Source organism: Tamandua tetradactyla, chromosome 6 (assembly GCF_023851605.1).
Source record: "Tamandua tetradactyla isolate mTamTet1 chromosome 6, mTamTet1.pri, whole genome shotgun sequence".
Taxonomy (NCBI): domain Eukaryota; kingdom Metazoa; phylum Chordata; class Mammalia; order Pilosa; family Myrmecophagidae; genus Tamandua; species Tamandua tetradactyla.
In genome coordinates this window covers 38,877,128-38,899,666 of record NC_135332.1, presented here as the reverse complement: position 1 = coordinate 38,899,666, position 22,539 = coordinate 38,877,128, and the positions used below count along the sequence as shown (strand labels likewise).

The window sequence follows — 22,539 nt, the reverse complement described above, 5'->3', positions numbered from 1 at the left end:
GTACAATACAAGAGGGGCTCTTCTGCCAAAGAATAAGACATTTTTGCCATTCCCACCAGTGCCCGGAGCCTCATTCAGGGGCCGATGAAGTTGTGCCAACTTTCTCTCCCTTCCTTGGCCACCCATGGCTCTGCAGAGGGTCCCTCCCTCTAAGCAGGAAGGCCCCTCCACCTGTGGACCTGCTCCCCAAGTCCCACTTAGGAATATTCAACCAGCCCCACTCCTCATCCTCCTCCATGGGTCCACGTTGCCAGGAAGAACCAGATCTGAATGTCTGGACTGAACCGGTCTCCAGTATGGCTCCTTGGAATTATAACAGTGACAGTAAGGAACCAGCTATCATTTGTTGAGTGTATTAGTGTGATTAGGCACAGGCCTGCAACCAGACCACCTGTTATCCTTCCTGGTTTGGCAAAGAACCCAGGTAAGTTGTTTAACCTGTCTGTGCCTCAGTATTCTCAGCTGTATAATGGGCCAGATGGTCATGACAAGAGGGTCATTGAGAGAAGCTACGTGTGCAGGTGTTAACTGGCACTCAGTACGCATTGCATCAGGGTCTGCTTTTATTATGATTGCTGTCGTCATCTCTAGGGATGGAGGGAGGCGTGTGGGCCCTGGAACCCGGGGCTGGATTCTTCTCCCCCTTCCACCACTTATTGTGAGTCTTGGGCAAGTTATTTGACTTCTCTGTGTCTCGATTTCCATGTGTGTGAAATGAAAATGCTGATGCCTACCTCTTAGGATTTTCCTGAAGATCAAATAAGATGCACAAAAATTCTTAAAACAGTGCCAGGCACATTGTAAAATTTCAAGAACTGTTACTGTTAATACTATTATTTTTAATCTAGTGAGGAGGAATGTGGTATTCTCATCCTCATTTTAGAGATGAGGAAACAGAGATTCAGAGAGATGAAGTCGTTACTCAGGTTCACCCAGCTGGTAAGCAGGAGTGTCTGGCGGGCGCTACGGTCAGGGGGCTTCACCACGACACAGGGCATTTAGCTGGAGTTTGTGAGGACCAGAGTGTAGGAGCCCAAGGGACCGGCTGCTCTCCTCCAGCCTCTGTGAAAATTTGCAGCAAATGCTTAACCCCAGGCTGGTTTTCCCCAGGGCTCCGGGACTTGGTGTTGTTAGGAAAATCAAAGTAAATTTTGAATTATATTTTGAAACTGAGGCTGAGTCTGTCACACACGCCTTCTCTAAAAGCCCTGCATGCTCCCACCCTACCTCCTGCAGTGTCCTTAGTTTGTTGTGCAGGCCACTCACTGTCACATCCCTCCTTACCTGTCCAGCCTTGTCTTACCACATTATTCACCCCCTGCCCGGCTGTTGCCATCCACCCTACACTCTGGCCACGGGAGACCATTCACCCACTCCAAATAGACCACAAAGCCAACCCCTCCCCCTCCCCGTGCCTTTGCCTAGGCTACTCCCCCAAATGGCAGTACCCTTTACCCAGTTAAAATTGTTTTCATCTCTCAAGGCATGCCTCAAATGCCAGCTCTTCCTAGGTGCCCTCTCTGATCTCTTATCCCCACCCCCCATTAGAATTAACCATTTCCTCCCCATGTAGCCCCAGAGCCCTTTGCTTATGCCTTGGTTTAAGCAATTGCCACTCTCTGCCTTATATTTTTTTGTTAGCTGCTTCGCATATACCTACCCCACTTGGGTGGGTGGTGGGGGGACTACATATTGTTCATCTTTGGGGACTCAGTATGGGCATAAGGGAGGGGGGAAATGATCATGGAACTGGGTTGAAATAGCCTAAGTCAAACATAATTATGGAGGAAAGTTATTTATGTTCAAATTTCTTCCTTCTAATCATAATGATCTTGAAAACTAAATATAGGATATACATCCATTGCATAAACTGTTTGTAGCCATCTTTTCCCATAACATTATATCATAAACATTTTTACAGATATGAAATATTCTTCAGACACAGTTTTAATGGTTATAAAGGTTTACATATATCTACACCTCATCTCCACTCCACTGGTTGGTAGAGGGCAAGCTGGCAGCCTCTGTGCAGGAGGGGTGAGTCACTGGAGCTTTACAAACTGTTACCAGTAATGGACCAGACACATGATTTTTGTAAGGGCAAGCCAGGCATGCCTCACTCACCTGTAAGAAATCGGTCCTTTGGCAAATATTTCCTCATTCTCTAGGGTGTGTCTTGGCCTGGGAAACGCAAGTAGTTATACAGAAAAGATATACTCCCTTCCAAGGACTCACACAGAAACCAACTCTAAAACCAGGTGCAGCAGCCGGCAGGATGGACAAGGGGAGTAATCTGTTATGCAGGGGAAGGGTACATGGCAAGTGCCATAGGCATGACATTGGTGCTCTGGGGAAGGGGTCGGCATCCTTGGGACCCATCCCTCACATGGGAGTTAGGTGGGAAATCCCACAGACGCCTACTGAGTTATTAGCCTGGAAGAGGGGAATCTACTCACATTCTTTTGGCCCCTGAATCTGCGTATCACTCTTTCAAAGTGATGCCAAATAAGTAAAGATGGGAAAAGGGATGGGATTACCAAATTACCCAGGTGTCTTCCCGCTTTTTTTCCACCATGGCCTTCTTGCACTGCCTTTGGTGGCTCTGGTGGGGAGGGGAGGGTCTCCTGGTGGCTGGGACGATGTGGTTGATTCCAAAGTGGCAGCCACATACTCTTGTCCGTTATTCATGCCCTGGCACTTGACTTGGATTGCGGGGATCCCAGGAAGGAAATGTCCTGTTTTTTTTTTTTCTACAGTTCAGCTGGAACCCACCCTTTCTAATCCTGACCCCAAGAGCTCTCTGCCAGCCTCTTCCTCATAGTAGAGGTGAAAATGGGAGATAACAACATATGTTCCCATTTATCTGTGCTTACCATGGCCAGGGACTTAGCAAAAGGCTTTCATCACCACCCCATTTACTCTAGGGGAATAGCAAGTGTTCTTCCCTGGTACTAGCATAGGGGGGATGGTGGGATGAGAACGGGAAAGCAGAGGGGCTGGAATGCAGGTTAAGGGCAGACTCGGAAAGGCCTCTAAGGAGCTCATGTTTCATTCTCTAAGCAATGGGGAGTCCTCCATGGGTTTTCAACGGTGGGGGACATCATCAATCCATGCTTTAGAAAAATAACTGCTAGAACTGATGGATGGGTTGAAGGTCAGGGGCCTGCTGGCGGGGCCTGAACCAGGGCAGAGCAGTGGGAACGGAGAAGAGGGATGATTTGAGAGCGGCCTGAGTTTGCTTAGTGGTTTGAATGTGGGCGGGGAGAATGGCAGCGTTTGAAGTTTGTAGCTCAGGTGGTTGGGAGGGCCCTAGACGGACAGGAAGTGCTGAAGGTGACATGGCTATGGGACAGTATGTCCGATGGTGGGGCACCTTCCAGTCAGGGGCTCAAGAGACGGAGCAGAGTGCAGGCATAGGTTTGGAAGCACACTCAGCAGCACGCTCCACCTGAGAGCATATGCAGTAGTATTATTCACAACAGTATTAGCATTTATTGCATGAGTTAATGTGCTCGATACCATTCTAGGCATTTTGCCTGTGTTGATTTACTTAATTCTCACCACAATCCTTGGAGGTAGGCTTTGTTGTTAACCCCTAATACAGACGAGGAAATGGAAGCTCAGAGAGAATTAAGTAACTGGCCCAAAGTCATACAGCTTGCATTCAGGGGTTGGTACTCACTCTACTGTATTCCCCCTGTAAGAACATTCTGGAAAGAGGCATCTGTAGGAAAGTCAGAGCTGTAGGCAGAGCTGAAGAAATGATGGAGCTGATAGGAAAATGAAGAGGCTGGCAAGAGGGAGTCACTGAGGTAATTTCAAGGAGGTAGTAACAGCCTCCAGGGCTTCAGTGGGGCCAGCGGGGCAGGGAGGGCTGCCCACGGGTTGAGACAGAGTGGGAGCCAGCTGGAGCCTTCCACTGAGAGATGCCCATGGAATGAGGGGAATAAAGCCAGGTTGCAGGAGGTTGAGGATTGAATGGGGGTTGAGGAGGCAGAAAGAGAAGGCATGACTTCTTAGGGGAAGCCTACTGATAAATGGAGAAGAGAGAAATAGAGCGATGGCTTCAGGGCAAGGTAGGGTTGGGATGAAGTTTTCTTTAAAGGAGGGGCTCCTATAGTGCCTTTAGGTGTGAAGCAGAGAGAAAGAATCCAGTCTCCTGGGAGGGTTGCGCTTGAAAGCAAAAGGGTCACCACGGCCTCAGATAAGCAAGATGAGCAGAGACCACAGGGGCCTGAGTTGGGGCAAAAACTGGGGCAGTGAGGGAGGGGGAGAGTCAAGGAAGAATGCACAGGATCTGATAACCACGGATTGGGGGTGGGTGTAGGGGGGTAGGTGGGGTGAGGAAAAAGTACTGAGGTTTCCAGTCAGGAAGCCAGGTAAGTGCATCTGGGGGAGGATGAGGAGGCTTGGGATGGGGGTCGGAACCTGAGGTCATTTTTAACCTCCTTGGGTCTGAAGTGTCCAAGGTGTCTGAGGGACCCACAGGCGAAGACCCTCTGTAGGCAGCTGGGTGCAAGGGGATGGAATGCAGGAGGGCGATCTGGCCTGGAACCCTGGGAGCCTGGGAACTTTCAGTTCAGGGTCAGTGGACACCCAGTGGGGATTTAAGTGAAAGGCAGGGAAGGGATTTGAGAAAAAAACTTCCAGGAGGACAGTTCCAAAAGGAGGAGAAAGGCAGTAAAGCTCAGGCAGAGCATGCATCAAGGAAGAGCAGCCATCATAGTAACTGGTTTCATTTGATGACTATAATAATAATACCTTAAATATTTTTATGAGCAATCTAGAGGCAAGTGCGAACGCGGACAACCCCAAGTTTGCAGATGCAATTTCCTGGGTCCTGAAATGACAAGGTAACAGATGAACTGCTGGGGCATCTTGCAGATAGGCAGAAGAGAGTCGGGTGGACTGCACTGCGGGTAAGTGAACGGTAACGCGCTTGATAACTCAAACTACATTATCCTTGTGCCGAGCATAAATCCTGAGCTCTCAGTTACAGCTTGGGAAAGGAGCCAAACATCAGCATAGAGCCATGGATTATTGCCTCTTGGCTAAGGATCTTTACCCTGGGCCCTAGGGACCACTTTCTAGGGTTCCGACAGCCCCCTGAAATGGAATGCACCACGGATTAGAGATAGGAGAGCCTCAGAGGGGCCTGGAAAGCCGGTCCTGGAGCTAGGTTCAACCTGCCTCCCCAAGGAGGGTGTGGTTCTGAGGCTCCTCCCCCTCCCAGATTCCAAACTTGCTGAAGATACTTACCCTTGACAGGTACATGGTGTTTGGGGCAATTTGGTTTGTGGTTTTTACCATCAGATGTCTCTGTGGCTGATCATATTGAGCTGTCTCAGCACAACTAGGGGATTGTAAGCCCTCAGAGGAGGGAAGAGAGAGCTAGTCCCTGGGATCTGGGCCCAGATGGGCAAGTGGGTCTCCTAAGGCAGCTTTTCCAGAAGGAGGTTGCAGACCCTTTGGCAAGCTGTCTGGGGGCAGAGCTGAAATTGCATTCTCCTGGGCAGCTCTTCAGAGGAAGGGGCCTTACCAGTCACCACCTACCCCACCCCATCCATCCGGAAACTGGAGTTTGAACCACGGAGAAAAAGAATAACCAAAGTCGATTTCGCATTTATTAAACAAGTTACTGCTGTGGAAAATCGTCCCAGGGTTCAGAAATCCCTTAAATGACCCGGGATATTGGGGAAAAGGGAAGAAGGACAAGGGAAGATGGCAGGTGTTATTTGACTGCGGAAATGGGCAAATCTTTGAGCGCTCCTTCAGAGACCCCACCCCCGCCAACCATTTTGTTTCTTTTTCTGGGGCCCTACCTCCCAAGGAACCTCCCACTCCTCTCCCGCATCTCAGCTATCCCAAGCCCCAGATGTGCACCCACACGCTGCACCTCCATCCTAGGTTCCTGGCATATCTGCAGCCTCTCTGGTTACCCCAGCTCTTAGGCTCCCTTCAGGACCCCCAGGTCGCGGGTCTCCCCGCTCCCACCCCTCCCACGTTCGCCTTCCCCGCGCGGCTCCCAGGTTGGGGGAGGGGCAGGACGCCCCGCATCCTTCTCTGCTCGGGAGAGGGAGGCTCCCGCCTCACGCCCTCCTGCCCACAAGCCGGGGAGTCACTGCTGCTGGTGCGGGGCCGAGAGGGGAGGGGGGGGGTCCTAATCTTCACCCGAAGGTCCCCCCACCCCCGTTGCAACTGTGTTGGTTTCTGGACACCCATTCCTGCTTCCCTCCGCTCTCCAAAGGGGTCGGGTATCTGGAGAAGGTCTAGGGGCGCCGCAGCTTGCCCCCCGCCCCTGCCTGCAGCCCCGCTCCTCCCCGCACGGCCCCACTTGTGGGCCCCGCCGGCAGCCGTGCAGGGACAGCTGCATTTCTCGCCGCCCGCCGCTAGGAAGCTGGCCTCGCCTCGCATTCTCCGCCTCCCCGCGCCCCAGCCGCGCCGCCCAGCCCGGCCCGCCGCCGCCGCCACCGCCGCCGCGGGGTCGCCGCCCCTCCCCCAGCCCGGCGCGGCCCGGCCCGACCGCCCGCGAGGAGCCAACGCGCGTGGCGGCTGCTCCGGTAAGGCCCTCCCCTCGCTGCCCGCCTCACCGCGCGGCCCCCGGGTGCCTACCCCGCCGGCGCCCCGCGCGCAGCCCCGGCCGCGGCTCCGCGGCCCCACCTTCTCGCGGACCGACCGCCGAGGTGCCGCTGGCGGGGGCAGTCGCGAGTTTGATTCCCGGTCCTGCCGCGGTGGCTTCCCGCGAGCCCGCGCCGCCCGGGGGCAGGCAGCAGGTCCGGGCCCTCCCTTCCTTCTCGAGCCCCCTCCTCATCCCAGGCCTCGGGCTCAGGGAGCGCGCGGGGGTCCGGGCGGCCGGGAGTGGGGCGCGGGAGTATCGGGGTGGGCGCGGGCGGGCGGCGCCGGGGAAGGGAAGGGACGCGAGGCCTTCTTGAGCCGGCGCCGCCCTGAGCCGGGTCTCGGGCCGCTCCCCCTTTTGTGTGGGCGCCCCTCCCGGCTTTGCCCCGGCCTGGGGGCGCGAGCTGGGCGGCGACGGGCAGGCAGGGACGCCTCTTCGGAGCAGAGCTCCTTTTGGGAAGAGGGGGAACTTCGCTTCCTGACCCCGCGGATGTCATAGGTCGGCTCTGCCTCTCCTGGTCCCACCCGGTCCCCTGGGAGCTGCATCTCCCCGCGGCTGGGCTGGGGAAAGTTCCGAACGCGTTGTCCCCGCCCCTGCTCCCCCGCCCCGCCGGCTATATGTGCCCCGGGCGTTACGATCCTGGGGACTGATGTCTGCATTTATTCATTCTTTCCTCTTCATCTGCCCCTATGCTCTGTTGCCTTACACCTAGCACTGACTTGCCCATTTCTTTGCCACTTGAAACAAACAAACAAAAAAAGTTTTTAGCTCCAGGAAATTTATACTGAAATTAAAAGAGCTGGGAAGGAATTTGTTTTAGGGGGTTGGGGTTTTAGAGTTTCCTTTTTTTTTTTTTTTTTTAAGTCAGCATCAGAGGAATAACTGGGAATTTAGAATAAGATTTCCTAGAAGGGGACAGGATTGAAGAACACCATCCATCTCGTCCTCCGCCTGCTCTTCAGAGGCTGGAGCATCACGGAACAAGGGGAATAAGCCTTCACCACTGAGCCACCTGGCCCAGGAGAAAGGACTCAGAAAATATTCTGGGTCTTTCATCCCTTTTCTTTGCCACGCATGCTCCTTTTCCACCGTAAGTGGACTTAGCCAGGTGGTCCTGAAGGAAGTGAGGGACACCCAAAGTTCTCTCTTGAAGGAAGTCATCTCTCCAGGAGGCTTGGCACTTGCTGTTCTTGGGGGGGTCCATGCAATTGGGACCTCAGTTTGAAAGGAGGGTGGCATCTCCGGCACCTCTGTTGGGAGAAGCCTGGCTCTTGCCCCCTGGAATCTGGAGGGTGCACGCAGGAGGGTTGGGCTCAAAACCCCTGGGTCCACTTTCTGCAGCTGGAGGAGCAGGGCACAAGGGAACAGGAGTGGTGCTGTAGACCTATTCAGTATGTTGAATAGGAGAGATGGAGGGTTGGGATGGCCCAGGGATGGTGATATGACAGGGTGATGACATGGGACCAGAGGTTGGGTCTTGGGTCTATGTGAGAATCTGGTGAAAGCTCTACCTTCTCCTTTCCTTGGAAACATGCACTGGTGCAGTGATACATTTTGTATCTAATATTGGGGTTAATATACCCCTTGGAACTGGGGTCCCAATTAAGACTGCTGCTCTAGAGTCTGTTGTTCACCCTAAGCCATTCAGAACAGTTCCCTTCATGTGGCCGGTCAGTGAATAATTCCAGACCTCCCGAAGAGGTCTTTTCTTAGGATCCTCCAAAGCAATTTTGGGCTTGCAGCCATAGAAACCTGGAAACTGTGGACCAGATCCCACCTCTTTATAGATAGCTGGTGGGTCGTGGGCAGATGGTGTGGCCTTTAACCAGGGACTGATTTTTCTGTCTATCTGGTGGGAAGGCTCTAGACTCTGTGCAGGGGCCACAGAGCTATTGAATTAGAGGTAAATACGGGGATTGTTGTCTCAGCTGGGTGTGGATGACAAACCCTTTGAAAGCTCTCTCTCACTTTTGGGTAAATGAGGTTGAGGTGGGAGAAGTGTTTAGTGGAGAGTGTGCAAAAGACACACCCTTCCTTTTGAGAATTATTGTCTAAGACTGGGAGCTGGGTATTGTAGGTTCCTTTGATCCCTCTGGGTTTAAAAGGCAAGTGGTAGCCAGTGAGGTGGGCTGTCACCATCCCCAGTGCAGCCTGAGGAAGGAGCCTTGGGCTGCTTCTTCTTTCTTACCCACAGTCCTGGCACCTACACAAGCATCTGGGGGTCTGGAGGAGCCTTTATGATGGTCAGCCATTTGTGACTTCTCTGCCTTGGTATTGAGAGGCCTCCTTAGGCTCAAGTCCCCCAGAGAGCTGAAGCTCATAGGATTGTTCTTTTTTATTCTGTAATTAGCCAACCCAGTGTTTGTCATATGGTGGCACTCACATATGTTTCTTCCTGCAGAACTTGCTACATTTATTCTGCACCGTTGGATTTTTCCCATTCTGGTAATAAGCAGCATTGGCGGGAGTATTCTAGGGCTTTGGGGGCAGGAAGCTGGGGTCCAGACTGGGGTTATTTCTGTCTCTGACTATATAAGGTGACCTAGAGGAGGTGACACCTCTGTTTTACTGACTCTTAGCCTTAACGAAAGTAAGGGCAGTTAGGAGCCCTTGAGATGGTGTGGTCCAGAGGTCTCTAATTTGGCTTGGAAGTTTTCTTGGCAGAATGCAAGTGACTAGGGATTCACCTCCCTCCCTCCCTGATATGGGTTGGTGAGTTTAGCTGTTTCAGCTCGTTCAGTGCTTCCCTGATCCCCTCTGCTTCCAGCCTCCCAGGAGAAGTACCTTTAATGTGTTAGAGCATTCTATTGGACTCTGAATTTTGTCCTATCATTCTGTCATAAATGATAAATGTGATAAAAATGCCTGTAAACAAAAACTCCCTTCATGTAAAATGTAACCATTTCATTTCTATTATGGCAGCACCAGCAGTCTTTGAGGAATGATTGGTGGCAAAGAGAAGTTCTAACCCCACTAGTCTAAGCTCCAGCCCAGCAGGGAGTCCCCCCATTTTGCAGCCATTTCCATCCTGGCCTTGTGGTTGAGACTATGGGATCTGAAGACATTCCAGTTATAATACCAGCTCTTTGCCTTTCTCTATGACTTCGTAAGCCATTTAATCATTCTGTCCTCTGTATCTCATCTTTAAAAAGGTTAAAGGAGATGGTGCATGAATGCCAAAAATAGAGTGTGTTCACCAGATAGAAGCTATCATTATCATGATCGTTATCATTATTATTTCTGCACCTGGGCACATTATTAACAGGGAAAACCTTTGGTAAGCGCTGTAGAGACTTTAACTGGGTTTTAGAGGGGTGGGGCGGAGTGGGGTAAGATCTTGAATTATGAGCAGAGGGGACCCCAGAGTGGCAGGGGATGGGAGATGGGGGAAAGGTACTGAAGTGTCAGGGACGATAGCTAAGCAGAGTTAGGGGCAGAATGACTCAGCATTTGAAGTCCTGCTTTGGAGCCATCTCTTCTCCCTTTTCTTTGGGAATTTGCCCTATAAACTGGGGGAGGGGAGGGCACATAGTCCGTGAGGAGGGTTGAATAGCTTTTCCTATTAATGCTAATAGTGGTTCCTGTAGGAACAGGGCAAAGAGGGGCCTGGAGGAGGAGGGCCTTTTGAGGGGATATTGAGGGCCAATAGGCCGCCAAGAATGGGAGCTGTGGGGAACAGGGCCTCTGAAAGGAAATAGGTTTGGGAAATAATATTCCCAACACTCACGAGTACATGCTGTGGGCTTAGGCCCTGTTCTAAGTGGATCAGCTCATTTAATCCTCATAAGACCCTGTAAGATATTACATCCATTTTTGAGATGAGGAAGCAGAGATGTAAGTGACATTAAGGAGTTAAATAGCTTGCCAACTATCACTTGGCTAGAAAGTGGCAGAGCCAGGATTTGAACCCAGAAAGGCTAACTGCAGAGGCAGGGACTGGGACGTGTGGTTTGGCCTTCTTTGGTGCCTTTGTGGCTTTGAAATAGCCAAGAAACACTGTCATCTCCTGTAAGGCCTGCAGTGAACAAGCTGGAAAAGAAATTAAAATCTCAGAAGAGCTGTTGCTCAGAACATAGTGATTCACTCCTGTCTTTCCGAACTTAGAACCAGAGGCGAATGAATTTAAACTGCGGGGGAGGGTCTCAAGAAAGGTACGAGGGAAGCGCTGTAGATCCAACGGGTGAGTCACAGGAGCGGAGGCAAATGGCCTCCCCTGACAGCCTTTGGAAATGGGAACAATTTTTATTCATCTTTGTGGTTTAGAAGGTTTCATCTGGAGACAGGTGTGGTTTAGGAGGTTTCATCTGGAGACAGGAAGTTTTAAGTTGAGCCTCCCTGCCCCACCCCCGAGGTCTGTGTGTGCTCAGTAACGGGAGGGTTAAAAGGAGCTGGAATTGTTTAACTGGAAGGTTGCTCAGATGTGGCCTCAGCCCTTATTTTCCTGTTGAAGAATACCCAGTGGGGCTGGGTGGCTTGTCCAGTAATGGGTCAGCCAAGACGCAAATGGCATCTGCCCAACAAGCCAGGGCCCTCACCCTGCATGGGTCCCGGCCAGAGGGGGCCACTTTTTTGGGAGTGACCCTCAGCTGTGTAAGTGGTCAAGCCTTGTGAGGACAGCTGTGGGAAACCTGAAAGTTGTTGATTGTCGTCTGGGTATTGGAACTAGAGAAAGCATCAGGTGCCAGCTGCTCCAGGATGTGTCTAAGTGGGGTGTTCCAGACCGCAGCTAGTGGCTCTTTTCATTCACCCCACTGGCCCAGCACCTAGAAGATTTTCATGTACACAGGAGCCCTCGGTCAAGTTTGTGGAACGAATGACAATGCAGCAGATAATCCTAAAGTTATTTCTCCTGTACCATAAACAGTTGTTGGGACAGTGCACTTACCCTTCCCGCCCTGTTTTGTTAAAGCCAACAGTAGAATTATTTCGTGGCAATCCCCAGTAACAGAGAAAGCCTGTCCAGAAATGTGCTAGGATGGGAGTGGGGGGACAAAGAGAAAGTAAACAAAACACAGCTTGGTATCTTCCTCAAAATTTATAATTCTTTGAAAGAGCGAGGGCTGACATTATGTTCGTTTATAACGGCTTTTTTTTTTAGCACAAAAATAAAGGCTGCACATTTCAGATTTATGTAAAGCATGTAGTATATCTGAGTCCAAATTGCATTAGGCAAGATGGCTGCAGACATCTCAGAAGAGAACAAGGCTAACTCTCAGAAGATAATCTGATTAAAAATGAGTCAAGTAGGAACTGATGCCGGACAGTGAGTTGAAAATACCCAGTGGCGAACTGGGGTGTTCTGGGGTGAATTTAAATTGACTTGTGCAAATTAAAGAGAAGCAGAGGCAGAAAACACGATTATAGGAACTCCTGCTTCCTCATCTAACCCCGTCTTCCCTATTCATTGCAAAATCAGTGGGTTCCAGGAGGGCACCTGCAAAGCTTTGTTTTTTTTCCCCCCGACAATCAGCCAGCAGGATCTGGAGCTCTGTTGGGGCAGAGGGTGCTCTGCGGTCATGCAGGGTGAACGGCGCAGGAAATGATTTCACTTTGTTCTGGTCTGAGATTAGTTTCGGTTTCAGGCTGTACCAGGAGCTGAAAGAGCACACACGCTGGGGCGGCGAGCAAGACGGAGGGAGAGAGCTAGTGAGGATGAGGCAGTTGGGGGTGGGAAGCTAGGAGAGAGCTTTCCCCACTGGCTGTGTCTGCTGAAGGCATGGTGGGTGGACAGGGAACTCCTGTGCTGTGCAGGGAGAGGAAGACGATGAATCAGAGATGGAGTCCGGGAAGGCAGTGATTGTGTGTTTGCATGTCTAGAGACAGCGATGGGTGAAGGGGGGGGGAATGTATGAATATAGCAGGAATGTGCATTGGGCAAAATCTTACCCAGTTACAGGACTGATGAGCCATGGGCTAGGGGCTCATAGGGAAGTTTTAAAGCATAGATTTACCTGGAGAAGGTGAATTTCCCATGAGTAGGTATAGACCTGAGAGGAAAGCCAAGCGTAAGTATGCCACAGGGTCTACAGACAACTTGGGCTGGCATTCCTAAGATTAGCCCCTCCTGTGCAGCATTTTCTTGAATTTGACTTTCCTTAAAAAAAAAAAAAGTTGAATTAAAGTTTGAGAGCTGAGTTTACAAACTTGCGTGCAACCCATTGCATGATGGTGTGTTCCCTAGGAACTTCAAGCTGTTGTTTTTCTGAGATGGTTGGGGCCAGTGTCGTGGTTCACAGGGCATTGTTACTGTAAAAAATCATCTTAAAAAATCAGCTTTTCTTCCCCAGCTGGATCCAGGTGAGGCATAGACAGATGTTTCATTCCATCTTAGCAGCACCAGAGCAGTATTGCATTTTATCTTTTAATTAAGCTATACAATTATTTTATGTCTATAAGAGAGAATCACTGAATTTTAAAACCAGAAAAGATTTTGAAGATCATTCAGTCTGCTCCTGGAGGAATTTATGGTCCAACGTCATTAAACCACTTGAAAAGACATATGGTACGTGGCCAAAAACAGAGTCTCTGTTGTCTGAATCCAGCTTCTGTGGGTTGCTGCTGTTTTGTTTTGTTTTTTTAATATTTTTATTGTCAAACCTTAACAAACATACAAACATTCTTGACATACAAACATCCCATACATGGTGTACAATCAGTGGCTCACAATATCATCACGTAGTTATGTGTTCTTGACCATGGTCATTTTTTTGAACATTTGCATCTCTCCAACAAAAGAAGTAATAAAGAAAAACCTCACACATGCCATACCCCTTACCCCTCCTTCTCATTGACCACTAGTATTTCAATCTACTCAATTTATTTTAACCATTGTTCCCCTGTTATTTGTTATCCATATTTTTTTCTCATCTGTCCATTCTGTAGATAAAAGGAGCATCAAACACAAGGTTTTCACAATCACACAGTTATGTTGTAAGAGCTATATCATTATACAATCGTCTTCAAGAAACACAGCCATTGGAACACAGCTCTACAGTTTCAAGTACTTCCCTCCAGCCTCTCCAATACACTAAAAAGGCGATATCTATATAATATGTAAGAATAACCCCAGGATAACCTCTTGACTCTGTTTGAAATTTCTCAGCTACTGAAACTTTATTTTGTCTCATTTTTCTCTTCCCCCTTTTGATTGAGAAAGTTTTCTCAATTCCCTGATGCCGAGTTCCAGCTCATCCCAGGATTTCTGTCCCACGTTGCCAGGGACATGCTGCTATGTTCTTTTTTTTTTTGTTTTTTTTTTTTTTTTTTTTTGCATGAGCAGGCACTAGGAATCGAACCTGTATGTTCTTTATATATATATAGATATATATATATATAACCTTATTATTGTGTAATATAACATATATACAAAACAAAAAAATAAGCAATAATTTTCAAAGCACTCTTCAACACGTAGTTACAGAACAGATCCCAGAGTTTGTCATGGGCTGCCATATGATCCTATCAGGTTTTTCCTGCTAGCTGCTCCAGAATATAGGAGGCTAGAAGGCTTAAATATTTTTTTATCATCACAATCGACTTTTTTTTTCTTTTTTTGTGAAATATAAAACATATACAAAAAAGCAATAAATTTCGGAGCACAGCAACACAATTATTTGTAGAACATATTTCAGAGTTTGACGTGGGTTACAATTCCACAATTTTAGGTTTTTACTTCTAGCTGCTCTAAAATTCTGGAGGCTAAGATATCAATTTAATGATTCAACAATCATATTCATTTGTTAAATCCTATCTTCTCTGATCACCTTTGATCTTTATGTCCCTCACTTCAGGGGTGTTTGGTCTATGGCCATTCTAACTTGATCATGTTGGAAGGGTCTGTCACTAATATGGGGTAAGGAGATGGAACTAGCTGATGTTCTGGAGAGGCTGAGCGCTCTAGGTTTCAGTACTTATCTGGTCCAGGGACCCATCTGGAGGTTGTAGGTTTCTGGACAGTTACACTAGTGCTGCTGTGTTCTTGAGGCAAGTTATTCAATCTCTCTGAGTCTCAGTTTCCTGATCCATGCAATGGGAATAATCCTAGTCCCTAACGCTTGCTAATGAGGATCAAATGCTTATTAAGCCTGTAGCATAATGCTTGCCAGGTCATGAGCACTCAATAAATGCTAGCAGCTACTATTGTTGTTGTTATTATTTCATTAAATCCTGCTGCTAGTTAGTGGTAGAGTCAGGGCTAAAATGCAAAACTCTTTTTTACTCCTAGCTCTCTCCAGCATAGAAATAAATGTAATTTCATCACAGTCTTGAAATACGTGAGGAACACTTACGAAAGTGCTGTGCAGAAATTTTCTGATGCACATTTGTAATAGAACTAGAAGAAAATGGTTTCACCCATTGATTAGACATAGTTAGACTTTGGGTATGCGAGCATATGTTTACCAAATAATTTGCTCCCACAAATATTGTTTACCAGTGTGTAGAGGCTGCCTAAATGCTTGATTGGTTGCTGCTCTGGGGAAGGTTGGGGTGCTTTTAGATGTTTTTTTAGTTGATGAATTCTTTTCTCTTGGAAATGTCCATTTCAATGAATTGTGGTGGCAAAGAAGGCTTTTGGGTGTAATGGAAATACTTCTGCAGCCTGGCTGCCGTTTGTCAAGGGTGAAGACAGTGCAGATGTTTTTTAAAATATGGGCTTGGCAGAAGTCCATGTGTATTAGGACTTGCCTTCACAAATGCATTCCCAAATGATTCATACTGACCCTTTTGCAAATCTCAGAGTCTAGGGGTCTCCCAAGGGAGATGTTTTAGTTTGGTGCATTTTTGAGGCATGTGTGAGCCTTAGTCTTAACGAGGTGGCACCCTCCAGCCTCTAGTAAGACCACTTTGGTGTGTTTTCTTGGAAAATGAAAACAAATGGAAATGCATTTTGTTTGGAGAATTCTGCAGCGTTCCCTTGAGATACTGGCACTCTCTGGGGATTACTAAATTGAAATCTGTTTTGAATGCCTATCATAGGACTTCTCAATTTTCTATGCCTGAGGGAGGGGCAGTGTATTAAAAGTGTGAAATGTGTGAGTGTGTCATTTGGAGTTGGAGACCAGGGTGGATTGTTGTGACAGTTTAATAATAGCCAACATTTATTGAGTGCTTACTGTGTGCCAGGCACTTTTCTAAGCATTTTAGGGTTATTCACTTATTTAATCAACCCATCGAGATAGTTTTATCTTTATATATCAGAGAGGGATTATGCTAATTTGCTCATGGTCACATGGCTAGCTCCTTAAGGAACTGAGATCTGAACCCAGAAGGCCAGGCTGCTGAGTCTGTAGATCAGGTTTACAAGAGTGCTTTATAAAAATTGTGGTGCTGTGATTCTTCTTCTTTGACTGTGACTCTTCTTCTTTGACAGCCGAGGGAGGGATAACCTGAGCCTGAGGTAGATTAAGTGTACAGATCGCTGTGTTGGAAAGAACGAGGAGACAGAGCATAGGAAAACAGCTGTTTCTAAGTTGGGGACAGAGCTGAGGAGATCCGGCAGGGACAGAGAAGGACATTTTCTGAGTGGATTTTTACTACCTGCAATGAGTGAAGGGTTGCACTGCCTGTGGATTTAAGAGCCACGCATCCTTTTCCTCTCCTGTCACATTTAATCTGGAAGCCTGTCTTTAAACCTCAGTTTAGCCCTCAGCTGTGACAGTCTTAGAAACTAAGAAAACTGCCAAGGATGGTGGGTTCTTGAGAGAAGAAAAGGTGTGAAGGTTGGGATTTTTAGTGAAGCTTTTCCTTTGTTAATGCATTTCTATTAGGTGCCCAAGGGGTATGAGCCGTGGAATGACTTGTGTTCGGCGGACAGACGACTGGGGACTTGGGTGACTTCCCAGTTTCTCATGAGTTGACTTAATAAGAGAATGAATCATCCTATTAGCTTTCATGCTGAAAAAATAGAAAAGAAAAGAGAGCAAGTGAGATGGCATTTGACTGAAGCAGAGCCTTTGGTGTTGGTCTCAGAGGGCGGATGCCGGGTCTGGTACACAGGACCTGGGGGTCGTGCCAAAGGTGAGGACCCTGCAGGGCTTTGGGGAGTGCTCCCAGCCCCCTTATGCTGCTCCCCTCTCTATACCTGTGAGGCTGTGGGACCCAAGACCTTAAGGGGAAATGAGTAGGGAAGGTGTCCTTAAAAACAAGGTGAAATTCATACACAGTGGTGACCAGTTTGAAGACACAAACATTAAACTTCACTGCATAAAACTAGACAGTTCAAAAATAGCTTTTGATGGCTGGTGTATGAATGGCCACTTATGTACTCTCATCTCCTTCCTCCATCCCTGTGAAGGTGGCAGGGGCCCGGATCCCCTGGGCCATCTCTGGGGCCATCTTATTCTCTTCTCAGACTGCAGGTTTGAGCCTTCCAGGTGTGAGCCCTCCTGGCCCATCCAGGCCCACCCAGAAGCCACCTTCCCTTCTCCGAGGATGCCGGCAAAACTGGAGAGGGCCTCCTTTTCTAAGCCACTCTTCGTGACCTTTCTGTAAATCAGTGACTTTAATTTGGGTCCGGAGCTGAGGCTGGGGTTCCTGGGGGAATGTGAAGTCTGCGGTGGAGAGAGGAGTTAGGAAAGAATGCCTTCAGACCCGCCTCTTGGAAGCTCAGATTTGGGAGAGTTAGCAGGTGATGATGTTTCCTGGCTCTCCTGACCCAATGGCACATATTTTCCAAAGTGATTGCTTTCCTTGGCAATGCCCTTAACTCCATTTGCCTTTTTTTCCCCCTTTCTGCCCCAGTCATCACCAGCTATTGCTAACGGCTCCCATTTCTAAGGGAACTTTCTCCATGCCAAGGATTTTACTTGTGTAATTTAATTTAGTCTTTATACTAACTGTATGAGCCAGGATTATCGAGGGCTGAGGGGTAAAGCAACTTGCTCAGGGTTGTTAACTCTGCGAGTGACTGGGTGGCCTTTTTTTTTTCCCCCTGACTTCTTATTGTGGAATTTTTCAAATATATACAAAAGTAAGGGAGACTAGTATAGTAAATTCCCATATACCCTTCACTTAGAGTTCTTTACTTCTTGGGGAGAAGCCCTGGGTCCGGCGCCTCTGGGGTCCATAGCAGACTTGGCTGTGTGAATTAGAAGGCGCCCTGCCTTGGGGCATGCGGCTAGCGAAGAAGGATGTCGGCTGTTTTGCATTTGCCCCTTTAGATGGGCACCTTGTGTGGTGAACAGACTGTACAACTGTGAGTGGTGGCCCTGTCTGCCTAACTTCTCATCAAGCTTTTGGCATAAAGAAAGGAGACTCTAGCCAGAAACCAGGTCTTAAGAGAATAATGATTTCTCTGGTTGGTTCTCAGCTAGGTGGGGTGAGGGAAGAAAAGCTCAGCTATTAAGAACTTTTTGGACTGGAATAAATTAAGCAGTGGAATGTTCCTAGAGGAGATATTTCCGCAGAGGAGGGTGGGGGCAGATGAGCTGTGTCTTTTACTATACCTGCTTCTTTACCAGCTGTCTGCTCCCTTGATGACTTCTTTTCCTTGATGCCTTCTCCCCTCTGTTCTGTGCTCAGAGCAAGGAAAGCACTTGTTTGTAGCCACAAGCTGGTGGGAGGGGAGCTGGTTGAGCCCAGGGTGTGAAAGCCTGAAGTGAACTCACTTGGCAGCCACCTGCCTAGAATTGCTGGGACAAGCTGTCTTTGCCTCCTGGTGGCTTAGCTTTTCTCAGGGCTCAGTGTAGCCCTGGGCGCTACTGTTTTCACACCTGTAAAAAGAGTAAATTAAATTAGTTCCAAGTGGGGCCTTTTGGTCTCCAGATAGGGGGCTTCTTGAGGGTAGAGACCGAGCCTTTTTTATTTCTGTGCTGTTGGCACCTGTTACAGCATCTGCCAGATACTCCAGAAAAGTTTGCTGAACAAATAAACGAACAATGGCAGTATCCTGCGCACCAGAGAACGGTACTGAAGTGTCCAGGCTGAATGACTTCTGTGCCTTGGTCAAGAGAGGCCAGACCATGGCAATAATTAAGCCCTGCCATCTCAGTGACTTGACACAATCTAGGTTTATTTTCTGCCCGTGGAATGTCTGATGTAGGTTAGACCATCCTTCTCCATTTTATAGCCAACCATCTAGAATATGGGCCTTCGAGATCATCATAGGAGGGGAGAGAGAGATGGAGACCCCACCCCGGCTTTTAACTGCCCTGGCAAGTAATTGACACCTGTCGCTTCCACTCAGATTTCATTGGTCAGAACTGGTTACATGCTCTGACCTAGCTGCCTGGGAAGCTGGGAAATGCAGTGGAGCAAACCGGTATTTGGTGAGCACTGTCTTTGCTGCACTCGAGTTCCAAAGGAGAGGACTTTGCATGTCTTGTCCTTGGTGTCAGTCCATCAGACTGCCTCTAGCTGAATCAGTTACCCTTTTCATGCTGACAGGAAGGGCACATCTGCCACTTCCTTTCAGCCCAGGAATGAGGAATGACATGACACTGATGGCACATTGCAGGATTTTTAACCTCCCCTTTATTACACATTGGTCATGTGAATCTTTAGTTGCTTCACCTTCATGAGCATCTTTCCTTGTCTGTAAATGGAGGACAATAATACCAGCCCATCTCTTAGTTCAGACTCTACTGATTGCAAGTAATAGAAATGAACTTGGGCTACTTGAAACCACAGGGGAATTGAGGAATCAAGGGTAGGAAATACAGCTGGCCTCCCACGTGCCGGGAACTAAGGCAGCTGCTGTTGGTGTCTCTGCTTGGTGCCCTATAGAATACATGCGCCAGATGTCACGGCCCCTCAGCTCCCACCTCTACCAGGCTTCGCTCTAGTCACCATCAGTGACTAGCAGTGTCATTGACAAAGACTCAGCAGTGTCTGAACATTGAGTCACATACCCAGGGAGAAAATCTGATGGGCTCATTTGGGTCAGCTCTTTACTGCTGGTCCAGTCAGCTGTGGCCAAGAGGGCATGGTCGTGTAGGACCACCATGAGGGCGGGACACTTTCCCTGTGAATGGGGGTAGAAGTGGTCCTCAAAGGGTGTGGGCTGGGCAGTCACCTGGAGAAGTTGCCAGCACTAAACCCAGTTCAGGGGTTATGGAGCTGATTGGAGGACATCTGTAAGGATGCTCTGAGGCTGTAAGACGCTGCGTCCACATGAACTGGCATGGTAGTGATGAGGGTGGTGTGGGATCTCACGCTTGAACCTTGGAGGCTACCTGCCCTGAAGGGGAATGGGGATCACAATCCAATGAGAGAGAATTTAGAAGTCTTGGTGGAGGCAGGAGCGCTATTAGAAATCCGCGGGGCAGAATGGGAAGAAATGGACAGGGCCAGCATGGGCATTACCAGGGGTTAAGCCAGGTGTATAGGTCCTCGGACCTCCCCATTGTAAGAGAGGTAAGTGTCCCCTTACGTTCTCTTACCCTTGTCCATCTTGATTGAAACTGCGAAGTGGAAAGGATTTTAGCTCGAGTGTGGTACTTCAGTCCTCTCCCAACACTAACTGGCTGTGGGATTCAGAACAAGCCACTTCACCTCTATGGGGCTTAGTTAGTCCTGCTCTTTGTGACTCTCTGTGTGCAGCATCTGTCCGTATAACGTGGGGGGTTAGATTTGGGTCTGGAATTAGACAGCTGGGTTTGAGTCCTGTTCTCCACTTATTCACCATGTGACCTGAACAAACGTCTTAAAATCTCTGAGTCTTGGTTTTCTCATGAAGTGAGAAAGATTACATGACATGAGAGCTCAATAAACTATTGAATATTATTATTAACAGAAGCCAAGGCCAGGCCAATTCCAGGGACCTGTGGCCAGGGGTAGTAATACTAACACATAGTTAAAAGGAATGTGGAGCCTATATGGGGATGGGGGTGGAGAGGCAGGGGTGCTGGAAGAAGCCTTGAGAAAGGATTAGGAAGCTGGAGGGGCGAGTAGGAAGAAATGGGGAGACATTCTCTGCTGACAGGGCTCCTGTTCCAGCCTTATAGGCTGATGCTGACTTCTTTCTATGAATCAAGCACTGCCGAGGTGCACAGAGTAAGGCTGCCCCTTCAGCTGCCACTCTGCCTCTCCCCGCCAGCCCCATCTGCTTCCCAGCCCCAGTAGCCTAGGCCTCCTCAGTCTGTGGGCCTTAGGGATGACTCTGCAGAATCCTACAAGTTTAAAGACTCCTTCACTTCAGTCCCGAGCCAGGGACTTGGGAGGTCCTTAAGACTCTGGCTCAGGTCTCAGGTTTGGGATTAAAGTGCTTCCTGTAGAGAAACTGGCACTCCGGGAGAGTTTAAAAAAAAAAAAAGAAGAAGAAGAACGCTTCTGACCACAGAGCAATTTGAGGGCTGAATTATTTAGACAATCTACTCCCTTTGGTTTCTCCTGGGGGCAGGGACAAGAATGTGCACCCAGGGAGGGCTGATGCTTCCTGGGGGTGGAGTGGGCTGGTGTGCTCAGTCCTGGGAGCAGACAGCATTGGGCCCGGTCCTCGGCCACCTTTGTCCTTGGACTTCCGCAGCCCAGCCGGCTGGGCCTGGCTGGTTCAGGTTGAGACTGAGACGAGAACCCCTCCCTTTCCTCCCTCCTGGGCCAAGGTCTCCCCTCGCCTGATCCTGCGTGGCTGCAGGACACAGTGACAATGAATTACATACATAAGTGATTCCCATTAGCAGCCAGGCTGGCGCGGGCCTGGGCCTCCTCTGCTGGCCGGCCTGGACCCGGCGGAGCGACTTCCCTCTGGCGTGCCTGGCCTCCTCACGGAGCAGGCTGAGCCGGAAGGGGGAAGCCTCAGGGCCTTTCTCTTGGAGGTCCAGAGAGAGACAGCAACGGGGCCTGCTCCGGGAGGAGCCTTAATCCTCTTTCATTCCCTTCAGGATTATGTTTTCAGCCAGGGACTTGGTGAAAATCAATGTTTCCAGCAACTCTGGGGCTTAGCAGAGGGTGTTTGGGCCCAGGGAAGGTCCCCAGAGGGGATCAGGGTGGGGTGTCCGGGTGCTGAGGCCTGTTCCATCCAGGCCCAAGGAGGCCCGCCAAGGTGGACTGTGGCCATGGCAACCCTGCCCGCAGCAGCGCTGGGTAAATACGGCTTTCAAAGGGGGCCTTGTTCCCTGTGGGGCCTTTCACTAGAGCCTGCTGGGGCTTCTCAAATGGGAGGGCAGAGGGGGCTGCTGGGATGGGGTGGGCCTGTTTGTGAGGAAATGTCCCTCTGGGTTACTCCCCTTCCCCTGGGGCCCCAGACATGTTTCCTGGAGGCCCCTCTTCCAAAGCTCCTGCTTCTAGGGAGTGAAAAGAAGTGTAAGCACCAGGAATGGGACCCGTCTCCAGGCAACCGGGTGTGTGTGTGTGTAATTGGGGGGAGGAAAGGAAGCTTGGATAAAAAACAACAGTGTCACGCTGGCCTCCTCGGAGTGGAAGGTCTTGCCGTCCTAGACAGACAACAAGCTAGCCAGGCCTGCCAAAGCAAACCTCTGGGGACTGTTCATCCTGTTGGCGATGAATATCAAAGATGTAAAATCTCAGGGTAAACACTAAATCATTCATTAAAATGTAATGCAACCATGTTGGGCAATTTGCATTCTTATGTACTAGCCAATGCATTTTAGTGAGAAAGCTGATCTTGAGAGCTTGTGTAGCCTTTGCTGTCTGTGGGGGAGCTGGGTCCCCTGGATTCTGCTCCTTTCATTTTGTCTTTAAGCTGGCCCAATTATAAAAATCAGGAAGGGTAGTTTGTCCATCCACTAAACACCTAGATCACTTATAAGATACCCTCTCTATGTATTTGTTAATGAATGAGTGAATAATGGGTGCCTTTCGGCTTCTTAGGGAAGATAGGGGTTAGAATCCAGATATTCTCTCTTGACCCTGAGTTCTTTGGCCTTGTCTGAGGGGATGGCGAGTGGGGGCCACCTCACATGTGGGAGGAGGGAGGCAGGAGACAGACAAGGCAACATCTGTTAGATTTCACCAGACCCCTCTCT

General features: G+C 49.2%; 1 protein-coding gene across 1 annotated transcript in view; it reads left to right on the top strand.

Annotated features, from left to right (window-relative positions):
• The first annotated feature begins 6,487 nt into the window (after positions 1 to 6,487).
• CUEDC1 (CUE domain containing 1) overlaps positions 6,488 to 22,539 on the top strand; it is an 81,124-nt gene continuing 65,072 nt past the window's right edge. Inside the window, exon 1 of the mRNA XM_077164888.1 lies at positions 6,488 to 6,560. The gene's annotated coding sequence lies outside the window, so the exon portion shown is untranslated. The remainder of the gene's footprint in view (positions 6,561 to 22,539) is intronic.